This window comes from Periplaneta americana, chromosome 9 (assembly GCF_040183065.1).
Source record: "Periplaneta americana isolate PAMFEO1 chromosome 9, P.americana_PAMFEO1_priV1, whole genome shotgun sequence".
In the NCBI taxonomy this organism is placed as follows: Eukaryota; Metazoa; Arthropoda; class Insecta; order Blattodea; family Blattidae; genus Periplaneta; species Periplaneta americana.
The window spans coordinates 122,315,263-122,328,937 of record NC_091125.1 but is presented as its reverse complement, the minus strand read 5'-3'; positions in this window follow the sequence as shown (position 1 = coordinate 122,328,937).

Here is a 13,675-nt window from a genome sequence, read left to right as displayed (position 1 = left end):
TGGAGACTCAAATAATTTAGGTACCCAAAAATTGGGGCTAGAAAACAGTGCGACAGATTTGCTGGATTTTTGTGGTGATTACTAGGGAAGATGCTGGGATGCTACAATTAAAAGGGCGAGCCTCTGAGTCGCTTCGTTCTGTTTGTGAAGAAAAAATTCTGTTTTGGATGGTCAAAATCACAACTTTTTTAAAGTTTGTCGGCTTCTCCCGTCAAAACGCACGGGGATAGAGAGTTCTCCTTTATACTGAAGATAGAGTGAAACGATCTCTATTCAACGCAATTATCGGCTTTATTCTAACTGTACGTACTGCGGCTAGAATGTCGGCGGAATAGGGGTTCAAACCCCTCCCCCTTTTTTTTTCTCGAAATTCAGAAAGTGTTCGCGATAGTCATCTTAATGCTATCGCGTAAGAAGCAAGTCAAGAGGGAATACAGGGCCGCACCCCGTTCTCCGGTATGGCCATTATTTCCGGAATTAGAGACTCAAATATTTTAGGTACCCAAAAATAGGGGCTAGAAAAAAGTGCAACGGATATGCTGGATTTTTGTGGTGATTACTAGGGAAGATGCTGGGATACTACAGTTAAAACGTCGCGCCTCGGAGCCACTTCGTTTTCCTTGTGTAGAAAAAAGTCTGTTTTGGAAGGTCGAAATGACCATATTTTGAAAATTTGTGTGCCTCTCCCGTCCAAACGCGCCGCGACAGAGAGTTGTCCTTTATATCGAAAATAGAGTTCGACGAGCTGTATTAAACGCACTCTTCGGCTTTTTTATATCTATACCTACTGCGGAGTTATGGCGGCTAGAATGTCGGCTGAATAGGGGTTCAAACCAGTCCCCTTTTTTTCTCAAAAATCAGAAAGTGTTCTAGATTGCCAATTTGACGCTATCCTGTAAGAAGTAAGTCAAGAGGTAATAGAGGGCCACACCCCGTTCCTCGGTATGGCCATTATTTAGGGAATTGGAGACTCAAATAATTTAGGTACCCAAAAATTGGGGCTAGAAAACAGTGCGACAGATTTGCTGGATTTTTGCGGTGATTACTAGGGAAGATGCTGGGATGCTACAGTTAAAAGGGCGAGCCTCTGAGTCGCTTCGTTCTGTTTGTGTAGAAAAAATTCTTTTTTGGATGGTCAAAATCACAACTTTTTTAAAATTTGTCGGCTTCTCCCGTCAAAACGCACGGGGATAGAGAGTTCTCGTTTATACTGAAGATAGAGTGAAACGATCTCTATTCAACGCAATTATCGGCTTTGTTCTAACTGTACGTACTGCGGCTAGAATTTCGGCGGAATAGGGGTTCAAACCCCTCCCCTTTTTTCCTCGAAATTCAGAAAGTGTTCGCGATAGTCATCTTAATGCTATCGTGTAAGAAGCAAGTCAAGAGGGAATACAGGGCCGGACCCCGTTCTTCGGTATGGCCATTATTTCCGGAATTAGAGACTCAAATATTTTAGGTACCCATAAATTGGGGCTAGAAAAAAGTGCAACGAATTTGCTGGATTTTTGTGGTGATTACTGGGGAAGATGCTGGGTTACTACAGTTAAAACGGCGAGCCTCTCAGTCGCTTCGTTCTCTTTGTGTAGAAAAAAGTCTGTGTTAGATGGTCAAAACTGACTATTTTTGGAAAATTTCGCGGCCTCTCCCGTCCAAACGCGCCGCGATAGAGAGTTGTCCTTTATACGGAGAATAGAGTTCGACGAGCTGTATTAAACGCACCCTTCGGCTTTTTTCTAATTATACCTACTGCGGAGTTATGGCGGCTAGAATGTCGGCTGAATAGGGGTTCAAACCCGTCCCATTTTTTCTCGAAAATCAGAAAGTGTTCTAGATTGCCAATTTGACGCTATCCTGTAAGAAGTCACGAGGTAATACAGGGCAACACCCCGTTCTTCGGTATGGCCATTATTTAGGGAATTGGAGATTCAAATACTTCAGGTACCCAAAAATTGGGGCTAGAAACAGTGCGACGTATTTGCTGGATTTTTGCGGTGATTACTAGGGAAGATGCTTGGATGCTACATTTAAAACGGCGAACCTCTGAGTCGCTTCGTTTTCTGTGTGTACAAAAAATTCTGTTTTGGATGGTCAAAATCACAACTTTTTAAAAATTTGTCTGCCTCTCCCGTCAAAACGCACGGGGATAAAGAGTTCTCCTTGATACTGAAGATAGAGTGAAATGATCTCTATTCAACGCAATTATTGGCTTTGTTCTATCTGTACGTACTGCGGAGTTATGGCAGCTAGAATGTCGGCGGAATAGGGGTTCAAACCCCTCCCCTTTTTTTCTCGAAATTCAGAAAGTGTTCGCGATAGTCATCTTAATGCTATCGTGTAAGAAGTAAGTCAAGAGGGAATACAGGGCCGCACCCCGTTCTTCGGTATGGCCATTATTTCCGGAATTAGAGACTCAAATATTTTAGGTACCCAAAAATTGGGGCTAGAAAAAAGTGCAACGCATTTGCTGGATTTTTGTGGTGATTACTAGGGAAGATGCTGGGATACTACAGTTAAAACGGCGCGCCTCTGAGCCGCTTCTTTCTCCTTGCGTAGAAAAAAGTCAGTTTTGGAAGGTCAAAATGACCATTTTTTGAAAATTTGTCTGCCTCTCCCGCCCAAACGCGCCGCGATAGAGAGTTCTCCTTTATACCGAAAATAGAGTTCGACGAGCTGAATTAAAAGTACTCTTCGGCTTTTTTAAATCTATACCTACTACGGATTTATGGCGGCTAGAATGTCGGCTGCATGGGGGTTCAACCCCCTCGCCTTTTTTTCTCGAAAATCAGAAAGTGTTCTAGATTGCCAATTTGATGCTATCCTGTAAGAACAAAGTCAAGAGGTAATACAGGACCACACTCCGTTCCTCGGTATGGCCATTATTTTGGGAAATGGAGACTCTAATACTTTAGGTACCCAAAAATTGGGGTAGCAAAAAGTGCGACGTATATGATGGATTTTTGCGGTGATTACTAGGGAAGATGCTGAGATGCTACAGTTAAAAGGGCGAGCCTCTGAGTCGCTTCGTTCTCTTTGTGTAGAAAAAAGTCTGTTTTGGATGGTTAAAATCACAACTTTTTAAAAATTTCTCGGCCTCTGTCGTCAAAACGCACGGGGATAGAGAGTTCTCCTTTATACTGAAGATAGAGTGAAACGATCTCTATTCAACGCAATTTTCGGCTTTGTTCTAACTGTACGGACCGCGGAGTTATGGCGGCTAGAATGTCGGCGGAATAGGGGTTCAAACCCCTCCCCTTTTTTTTCTCGAAATTCAGAAAGTGTTCGCGATAGTCATCTTAATGCTATCGTGTAAGAAGTAAGTCAAAAGGGAATACAGGGCCGCACCCCGTTCTTCGGTATGTCTATTATTTCCGGAATTAGAGTCTCAAATATTTTAGGTACCCGAAAAAAGGGGCTAGAAAAAAGTGCAACTGAATTGCTGGATTTTTGTGGTGATTACTAGGGAAGATGCTGGGATACTACAGTTAAAACGGCGCGCCTCTGAGCCGCTTCGTTCTCCATGTGTAGAAAAAAGTCTGTTTTGGAAGGTCGATATGACCATTTTTTGAAAATTTGTCTGCCTCTCCCGTTCAAACGCGCCGAGATAGAGAGTTATACTTTATACCGAAAATAGAGTTTGAGGAGCTGTATTAAACGCACTCTACGGCTTTTTTCTAACTATGCGTACAGCGGAGTTATGTCGGCTAGAATGTCGGCTGAATAGGGGTTCAAACCCGTGCCCTTCATTTCTCGGAAATCAGAAAGTGTTCAAGACTGCCAATTTGATGCTATCCTGTAAGAAGTAAGACAAGAGGTAATACAAGGCCACAACCCGTTCCTCGCTATGGCCATTATTTAGGCAGTTGGAGACACAAATACTTTAGGTACCCAAAAATTGGGGCTAGAAAAAAGTGCGACGTATTTGCTGGATTTTTGCGGTGATTACTAGGGAATATGCTGGTATGCTGCAGTTAAAAGGGCGAGCCTCTGTGTCACTTCGTTCTCTTTGTGTAGAAAAAAGTCTGTTTTGCATTGTCAAAATCACAATTTTTTTAAAATCTGTCGGCTTCTCCCGTCAAAACGCACGAGGATAGAGAGGTCTCCTTGATACTTAAGATAGAGTGAAACGATCTCTTTTCAACGCAATTTTCGGCTTCGTTCTAACTGTACGTACTGCGGAGTTATGGCGGCTAGAATGTCGGCGGAATAGGGGTACAAACCCTTCCCCTTTTTTTCTCCAAATTCAGAAAGTGTTCGCGATAGTCATCTTAATGCTATCGTGTAAGAAATAAGTCAAGAAGGAATACAGGGCCGCAACCTGTTCTTCGGTATGGCCATTATTTCCGGAATTAGGGACTCAAATATTTTAGGTACCCAAAAATAGGGGCTAGAAAAAAGTGCAACGGATATGCTGGATTCTTGTGGTGATTACTAAGGAAGATGCTGGGATACTACAGTTAAAAGGGCGCGCCTATGAGCCGCTTCGTTCTCCTTGTGTAGAAAAAAGTCTGTTTTAGAAGGTCGAAATGAGCATTTGTTTGAAAATTTGTCGGCCTCTCCCGTCCAAACGCGCATAGATAGAGGGTTGTCCTTAATATCGAAAATAGAGGTCGACGAGCTGTATTAAACGCACTCTTCGGCTTTTTTCTAACTATACGTACTGCGGAGTTATGGCGGCTAGAATGTCGGCTAAATAGTGGTTAAAAGCCGTCCCCTTTATTTCTCGAAAATCAGAAAGTGTTCTAGATTGCCAATTTGATGCTATCCTGTAAGAAGTAAGTCAAGAGGTAAAACAGGGCCACACCCCGTTCCTCGGTATGGCCATTATTTCCGGAATTAGAGACTCAAATATTTTAGGTACCCAAAAATTGGGTCTAGAAAAAAGTGCAACGAATTTGCTGGATTTTTGTCGTGATTACTAGGGAAGATGCTGGGATACCACAGGTAAAAGGGCGCGCCTCTGAGCCGCTTCGTACTCCTTGTGTAGAAAAAAGTCTGTTTTGGAAGGTCGAAATCACCATTTTTTGAAAAATTGTCTGCCTCTCCCGTCCAAACGCGCCGCGATGGAGAGTTGTCCTTTATACCGAAATAGAGTTCGACCAGCTGTATTAAACACAGTCTTCTTCTTTTTTCTAATTATACGTTCTGCGGATATATGGCGGCTAGAATGTCCGCTGTATAGGTGTTCCACCCCTCTCCTTTTTTTCTCGAAAATCAGAAAGTGTTCTAGATTGCCAATTTGATGCTATAATGTAAGATGTAAGTCAAGAGGTAATACAGGGCCACACCCCGTTCCACGGTATGGCCATTACTTCCGGAATTAGAAACTCAAATATTTTAGGTACCCAAAAATTGGGGTAGAAAAAATTGCAACGGATATGCTGGATTTTTGTGGTGATTACTAGGGAAGATGCTGGGATACTACAGTTAAAACGGCGCGCCTCGGAGCCGCTTCGTTCTCCTTGTGTAGAAAAAAGTCTGTTTTGGATGGTCAAAAATAACTATTTTTGGAAAATTTGTCGGCCTCTCCCGTCCAAACGCGCCGCGATAGAGAGTTGTCCATTATACCGAAAATAGAGTTGGACGAGCTGTATTAAACGCACTCTTCGACTTTTTTCTAATTATACGTACTGCGGAGTTATGGTGGCTAGAATGTCCGCTCAATAGGTGTTCAATCCCCTCGCCTTTTCTTCTCCAAAATCAGAAAGTGTTCTAGATTGCCAATTTGATGCAATCCTGTAAGAAGTAAGCCAAGAGGTAATAGAGGGCCACACCCCGTTCCTCGGTATGGCCATTATTTCCGGAATTAGAGACTCAAATAATTTAGGTACCCAAAAATTGGGTCTAGAAAAAAGTGCAACGAATTTGCCGGATTTTAGCGGTGACTACTAGGGAAGATGCTGGTATGCTACAGTTAAAAGGGCGAGCATCTGAGTCGCTTCGTTCTATTTGTGTAGAAAAAAGTCTGTTTTGGATGGTCAAAAATGACTATTTTTCGAAAATTTGTCGGCCTCTCCCGTCCAAACGCGCTGCGATAGAGAGTTGTCCATTATACCGAAAATAGAGTTCGACGAGCTGTATTAAACGACTCTTCGACTTTTTTCTAATTATACGTACTGCGGAGTTATGGTGGCTAGAATGTCCGTTGAATAGGTGTTCAATCCCCTCGCCTTTTTTTCTCGAAAATCAGAAAGTGTTCTAGATTGCCAATTTGATGTTATCCTGTAAGAACTAAGTCAAGAGGTAATACAGGACCACACCCCGTTCCTCGGTATGTCCATTATTTTGGGTATTGGAGACTCAAATACTTTAGGTACCCAAAAATTGGGGCTAGAAAAAAGTGCGACGTATTTGCTAGATTTTTGCTGTGATTACTAGGGAAAATGCTGGGATGCTACAGTTAAAAGGGCGAGCCTCTGAGTCGCTTCGTTCTCTTTGTGTAGAAAAAAGTCTGTTTTTAGGAGGGTCAAAATGACTATTTTTGGAAAATTTCGCGGCCTCTCCCGTCCAAACGCGCCGCGATAGAGAGTTGTCCTTTATACCGAAAATAGAGCTCGACGAGCTGTATTAAACACGCTCTTCGGCTTTTTTACATCTATACCTACTGCGGAGTTATGGCGGCTAGAATGTCGGCTGAATAGTGGTTCAAACCCGTCCCCTTTTTTTCTCGAAAATCAGAGAGTGTTCTTGATTGCCAATTTGATGCTATCCTGTAAGAAGTAAGTCAAGAGGTAATACACGGCCATACCCCGTTCCTCGGTATGGCCATTATTTAGGGAATTGGAGACTCAAATACTTTAGGTACCCAAAAATTGGGGCTAGAAAAAAGTGCGACGTATTTGCTAGATTTTTGCTGTGATTACTATGGAAGATGCTGGGATGCTACAGTTAAAAGGGCGAGCCTCTGAGCCGCTTCGTTCTCCTTGTGTAGAAAAAAGTCTGTTTTGGAAGGTCAAAATGACCATTTTTTGAAAATTTGTCTGCGTCTCCCGTCCAAACGCGCCGCGATAGAGAGTTGTCCTTAATATCGAAAATAGAGTTCGACGAGCTGTATTAAACGCACTCTTCGGCTTTTTTATATCTATACCTACTGCGGAGTTATGGCGGCTAGAATGTCGGCTGAATAGGGGTTCAAACCAGTCCCCTTTTTTTCTCGAAAATCAGAAAGTGTTCTAGATTGCCAATTTGACGCTATCCTGTAAGAAGTAAGTCAAGAGGTAATAGAGGGCCACACCCCGTTCCTCGGTATGGCCATTATTTAGGGAATTGGAGACTCAAATAATTTAGGTAACCACAAATTGGGGCTAGAAAACAGTGCGACAGATTTGCTGGATTTTTGCGGTGATTACTAGGGAAGATGCTGGGATGCTACAGTTAAAAGGGCGAGCCTCTGAGTCGCTTCGTTCTGTTTGTGTAGAAAAAATTCTGTTTTGGATGGTCAAAATCACAACTTTTTTAAAATTTGTCGGCTTCTCCCGTCAAAACGCACGGGGATAGAGAGTTCTCGTTTATACTGAAGATAGAGTGAAACGATCTCTATTCAACGCAATTATCGGCTTTGTTCTAACTGTACGTACTGCGGCTAGAATGTCTGCGGAAAAGGGGTTCAAACCCCTCCCCTTTTTTTCTCGAAATTCAGAAAGTGTTCGCGATAGTCATCTTAATGCTATCGTGTAAGAAGCAAGTCAAGAGGGAATACAGGGCCGCACCCCGTTCTTCGGTATGGCCAATATTTCCGGAATTAGAGACTCAAATATTTTAGGTACCCAAAAATTGGGGCTAGAAAAAAGTGCAACGGATATGCTGGATTTTTGTGGTGATTACTAGGGAAGATGCTGGGATACTACAGTTAAAATGTCGCGCCTCGGAGCCGCTTCGTTTTCCTTTTGTAGAAAAAAGTCTGTTTTGGAAGGTCAAAATGACCATATTTTGAAAATTTGTGTGCCTCTCCCGTCCAAACGCGCCGCGATAGAGAGTTGTCCTTTATACCGAAAATAGAGTTCGACGAGCTGAATTAAAAGCACTCTTCGGCTTTTTTTAATCTATACATACTGCGGAGTTATGGCGGCTAGAATGTCGGCTGAATAGGGTTCAAAATCAGTCCCCTTTTTTTCTCGAAAATCAGAAAGTGTTCTAGATTGCCAATTTGACGCTATCCTGTAAGAAGTAAGTCAAGAGGTAATACAGGGCCACAACCCGTTCCTCGGTATGCCATTATGTAGGGAATTGGAGACTCAAATAATTTAGGTAACCACAAATTGGGGATAGAAAAAAGTGCGACGGATTTGCTGGATTTTTGCAGTGATTACTAGGGAAGATGCTGGGATGCTACAGTTAAAAGGGCCAGCCTCTGAGTCGCTTCGTTCTCTTTGTGTAGAAAAAATTCTACTTTGGATGGTCAAAATCACAACATTTTAATAATTTTTCGGTCTCTCCCTTCAAAACGCACGGGGATAAAGAGTTCTCCTTCATACTGAAGATAGAGTGAAATGATCTCTATTCAACGCAATTATCGGCATTGTTCTATCTGTACGTACTGCGGAGTTATGGCGGCTAGAATGTAGGCGGAATAGGGGTTCAAACCCCTCCCCTTTTTTTCTCGAAATTCAGAAAGTGTTCGCGATAGTCATCTTAATGCTATCGTGTAAGAAGTAAGTCAAGAGGGAATACAGGGCCGCACCCCGTTCTTCGGTATGGCCATTATTTCCGGAATTAGAGACTCAAATATTTTAGGTACCCAAAAATTGGGGCTAGAAAAAAGTGCAACGGATTTGCTGGATTTTTGAGGTGATTACTAGGGAAGATGCTGGGATACTACAGTTAAAACGGCGCGCCTCTGAGCCGCTTCGTTCTCCTTGCGTAGAAAAAAGTCCGTTTTGGAAGGTCAAAATGACCATTTTTTGAAAATTTGTCTGCCTCTCCCGTCCAAACGCGCCGCGATAGAGAGTTGTCCTTTATACCGAAAATAGAGTTCGACGAGCTGAATTAAAAGCACTCTTCGGGTTTTTTAAATCTATAACTACTGCGGAGTTATGGCGGCTAGAATGTCGGCTGAATAGGGGTTCAAACCAGTCCCCTTTTTTTCTCGAAAATCAGAAAGTGTTCTAGATTGCCAATTTGACGCTATCCTGTAAGAAGTAAGTCAAGAGGTAATAGAGGGCCACACCCCGTTCCTCGGTATGGCCATTATTGAGGGAATTGGAGACTCAAATAATTTAGGTACCCAAAAATTGGGGCTAGAAAACAGTGCAACGGATTTGCTGGATTTTTGTGGTGATTACTAGGGAAGATGCTGGGATACTACAGTTAAAACGGCGCGCCTCTGAGCCGCTTCGTTCTCCTTGCGTAGAAAAAAGTCTGTTTTGGAAGGTCAAAATGACCATTTTTTGAAAATTTGTCTACCTCTCCCGTCCAAACGCGCCGCGATAGAGAGTTGTCCTTTATACCGAAAATAGAGTTCGACGAGCTCAATTAAAAGCACTCTTCGGCTTTTTTAAATCTATACATACTGCGGAGTTATGGCGGCTAGAATGTCGGCTGAATAGGGGTTCAAAACCAGTCCCCTTTTTTTCTCGAAAATCAGAAAGTGTTCTAGATTGCCAATTTGACGCTATCTTGTAAGAAGTAAGTCAAGAGGTAATACAGGGCCACAACCCGTTCCTCGGTATGGCCATTATATAGGGAATTGGAGACTCAAATAATTTAGGTAACCACAAATTGGGGATAGAAAAAAGTGCGACGGATTTGCTGGATTTTTGCGGTGATTACTAGGGAAGATGCTGGGATGCTACAGTTAAAAGGGCCAGCCTCTGAGTCGCTTCGTTTTCTGTGTGTAGAAAAAATTCTGTTTAGGATGGTCAAAATCACAACTTTTTAAAAACTTGTCGGCCTTTCCCGTCAAAACGCATGGGGATAAAGAGTTCTCCTTTATACTGAAGATAGAGTGAAATGATCTCTATTCAACGCAATTATCGGCATTGTTCTATCTGTACGTACTGCGGAGTTATGGCGGCTAGAATGTCGGCGGAATAGGGGTTCATACCCCTCCCCTTTTTTTTCTCGAAATTCAGAAAGTGTTCGCGATAGTCATCTTAATGCTATCGTGTAAGAAGTAAGTCACGAGGGAATACAGGGCCGCACCCCGTTCTTCGGTATGGCCATTATTTCCGGAATTAGAGACTCAAATATTTTAGGTACCCAAAAATTGGGACTAGAAAAAAGTGCAACGGATTTGCTGGATTTTTGTGGTGATTACTAGGGAAGATGCTGGGATACTACAGTTAAAACGGCGCGCCTCTGAGCCGCTTCGTTCTCCTTGCGTAGAAAAAAGTCAGTTTTGGAAGGTCAAAATGACCATTTTTTGAAAATTTGTCTGCCTCTCCCGTCATAACGCGCCGCGATAGAGAGTTGTCCTTTATACCGAAAATAGAGTTCGACGAGCTGAATTAAAAGCACTCTTCGGGTTTTTTAAATCTATACCTACTGCGGAGTTATGGCGGCTAGAATGTCGGCTGAATAGGGGTTCAAACCAGTCCCCTTTTTTTCTCGAAAATCAGAAAGTGTTCTAGATTGCCAATTTGACGCTATCCTGTAAGAAGTATGTCACGAGGAAATACAGGGCCGCACCCGGTTCTTCGGTATGGCCATTATTTCCGGAATTAAAGACTCAAATATTTTAGGTACCCAAAAATTGGGGCTAGAAAAAAGTGAAACGGATATGCTGGATTTTTGTGGTGATTACTAGGGAAGATGCTGGGATACTACAGTTAAAACGTCGCGCCTCGGAGCCGCTTCGTTTTCCTTGTGTAGAAAAAAGTCTGTTTTGGAAGGTCAAAATGACCATATTTTGAAAATTTGTCTGTCTCTCCCGTCCAAACGCGCTGTGATAGAGAGTTATCCTTTATATCGAAAATAGAGTTCGACGAGCTGTATTAAACGCACTCTTCGGCTTTTTTATATCTATACCTACTGCGGAGTTATGGCGGCTAAAATGTCGGCTGAATAGGAGTTCAAACCCCTCCCTTTTTTTCTCGAAAATCAGAAAGTGTTCTAGATTGCCAATTTGACGCTATCCTGTAAGAAGTAAGTCAAGAGGTAATAGAGGGCCACACCCCGTTCCTCGGTATGGCCATTATTTAGGGAATTGGAGACTCAAATAATTTAGGTACCCAAAAATTGGGGCTAGAAAACAGTGCGACAGATTTGCTGGATTTTTGCGGTGATTACTAGGGAAGATGCTGGGATGCTACAGTTAACAGGGCGAGCCTCTGAGTCGCTTCGTTCTGTTTGTGTAGAAAAAAATCTGTTTTGGATGGTCAAAATCACAACTTTTTTAAAGTTTGTCGGCTTCTCCCGTCAAAACGCACGGGGATAGAGAGTTCTCCTTTATACTGAAGATAGAGTGAAACGATCTCAATTCAACGCAATTATCGGCTTTGTTCTAACTGTACGTACTGCGGCTAGAATGTCGGCGGAATAGGGGCTCAAACCCCTCCCCTTTTTTTCTCGAAATTCAGAAAGTGTTCGCGATAGTCATTTTAATGCTATCGTGTAAGAAGCAAGTCAAGAGGGAATACAGGACCGCACCCCGTTCTTCGGTATGGCCATTATTTCCGGAATTAGAGACTCAAATATTTTAGGTACCCAAAAATTGGGGCTAGAAAAAAGCGCAACGGATTTGCTGGATTTTTGTGGTGATTACTAGGGAAGATGCTGGGATACTGCAGTTAAAACGGCGCGCCTCTGAGCCGCTTCGTTCTCCTTGCGTAGAAAAAAGTCTGTTTTGGAAGGTCAAAATGACCATTTTTTGAAAATTTGTCTGCGTCTCCCGTCCAAACGGGCCGCGTTAGAGAGGTGTCCCTTAATATCGAAAATAGAGTTCGACGAGCTGTATTATACGCACTCTTCGGCTTTTTTATATCTATACCTACTGCGGAGTTATGGCGGCTAGAATTTCGGCTGAATAGGGGTTCAAACCCCTCCCTTTTTTTCTCGAAAATCAGAAAGTTTTCTAGATTGCCAATTTGACGCTATCCTGTAAGAAGTAAGTCAAGAGGTAATACAGGGCCACAACCCGTTCCTGGGTATGGCCATTATTTAGGGAATTGGAGAGTCAAATAATTTAGGTACCCACAAATTGGGGATAGAAAAAAGTGCGACGGATTTGCTGGATTTTTGCGGTGATTACTAGGGAAGATGCTGGGATGCTACAGTTAAAAGGGCCAGCCTCTGAGTCGCATCGTTTTCCTTTTGTAGAAAAAAGTCTGTTTTGGAAGGTCAAAATGACCATATTTTGAAAATTTGTGTGCCTCTCCCGTCCAAACGCGCCGCGACAGAGAGTTGTCCTTTATATCGAAAATAGAGTTCGACGAGCTGTATTAAACGCACTCTTCGGCTTTTTTATATCTATACCTACTGCGGAGTTATGGCGGCTAGAATGTCGGCTGAATAGGGGTTCAAACCCCTCCCTTTTTTTCTCGAAAATCAGAAAGTTTTCTAGATTGCCAATTTGACGCTATCCTGTAAGAAGTAAGTCAAGAGGTAATACAGGGCCACAACACGTTCCTCGGTATGGCCATTATTTAGGGAATTGGAGAGTCAAATAATTTAGGTACCCACAAATTAGGGATAGAAAAAAGTGCGACGGATTTGCTGGATTTTTGTGGTGATTACTAGGGAAGATGCTGGGATACTACAGTTAAAACGGCGCGCCTCTGAGCCGCTTCGTTCTCCTTGCGTAGAAAAAAGTCTGTTTTGGAAGGTCAAAATGACCATTTTTTGAAAATTTGTCTACCTCTCCCGTCCAAACGCGCCGCGATAGAGAGTTGTCCTTTATACCGAAAATAGAGTTCGACGAGCTGAATTAAAAGCACTCTTCGGCTTTTTTTAATCTATACATACTGCGGAGTTACGGCGGCTAGAATGTCGGCTGAATAGGGTTCAAAATCAGTCCCCTTTTTTTCTCGAAAATCAGAAAGTGTTCTAGATTGCCAATTTGACGCTATCCTGTAAGAAGTAAGTCAAGAGGTAATAGAGGGCCACACCCCGTTCCTCGGTATGGCCATTATTTAGGGAATTGGAGACTCAAATAATTTAGGTACCCAAAAATTGGGGCTAGAAAACAGTGCAACGGATTTGCTGGATTTTTGTGGTGATTACTAGGGAAGATGCTGGGATACTACAGTTAAAACGGCGCGCCTCTGAGCCGCTTCGTTCTCCTTGCGTAGAAAAAAGTCTGTTTTGGAAGGTCAAAATGACCATTTTTTTTAAATTTGTCTACCTCTCCCGTCCAAACGCGCCGCGATAGAGAGTTGTCCTTTATACCGAAAATAGAGTTCGACGAGCTGAATTAAAAGCACTCTTCGGCTTTTTTAAATCTATACATACTGCGGAGTTATGGCGGCTAGAATGTCGGCTGAATAGGGGTTCAAAACCAGTCCCCTTTTTTTCTCGAAAATCAGAAAGTGTTCTAGATTGCCAATTTGACGCTATCCTGTAAGAAGTAAGTCAAGAGGTAATACAGGGCCACAACCCGTTCCTCGGTATGGCCATTATATAGGGAATTGGAGACTCAAATAATTTAGGTAACCACAAATTGGGGATAGAAAAAAGTGCGACGGATTTGCTGGATTTTTGCGGTGATTACTAGGGAAGATGCTGGGATGCTACAGTTAAA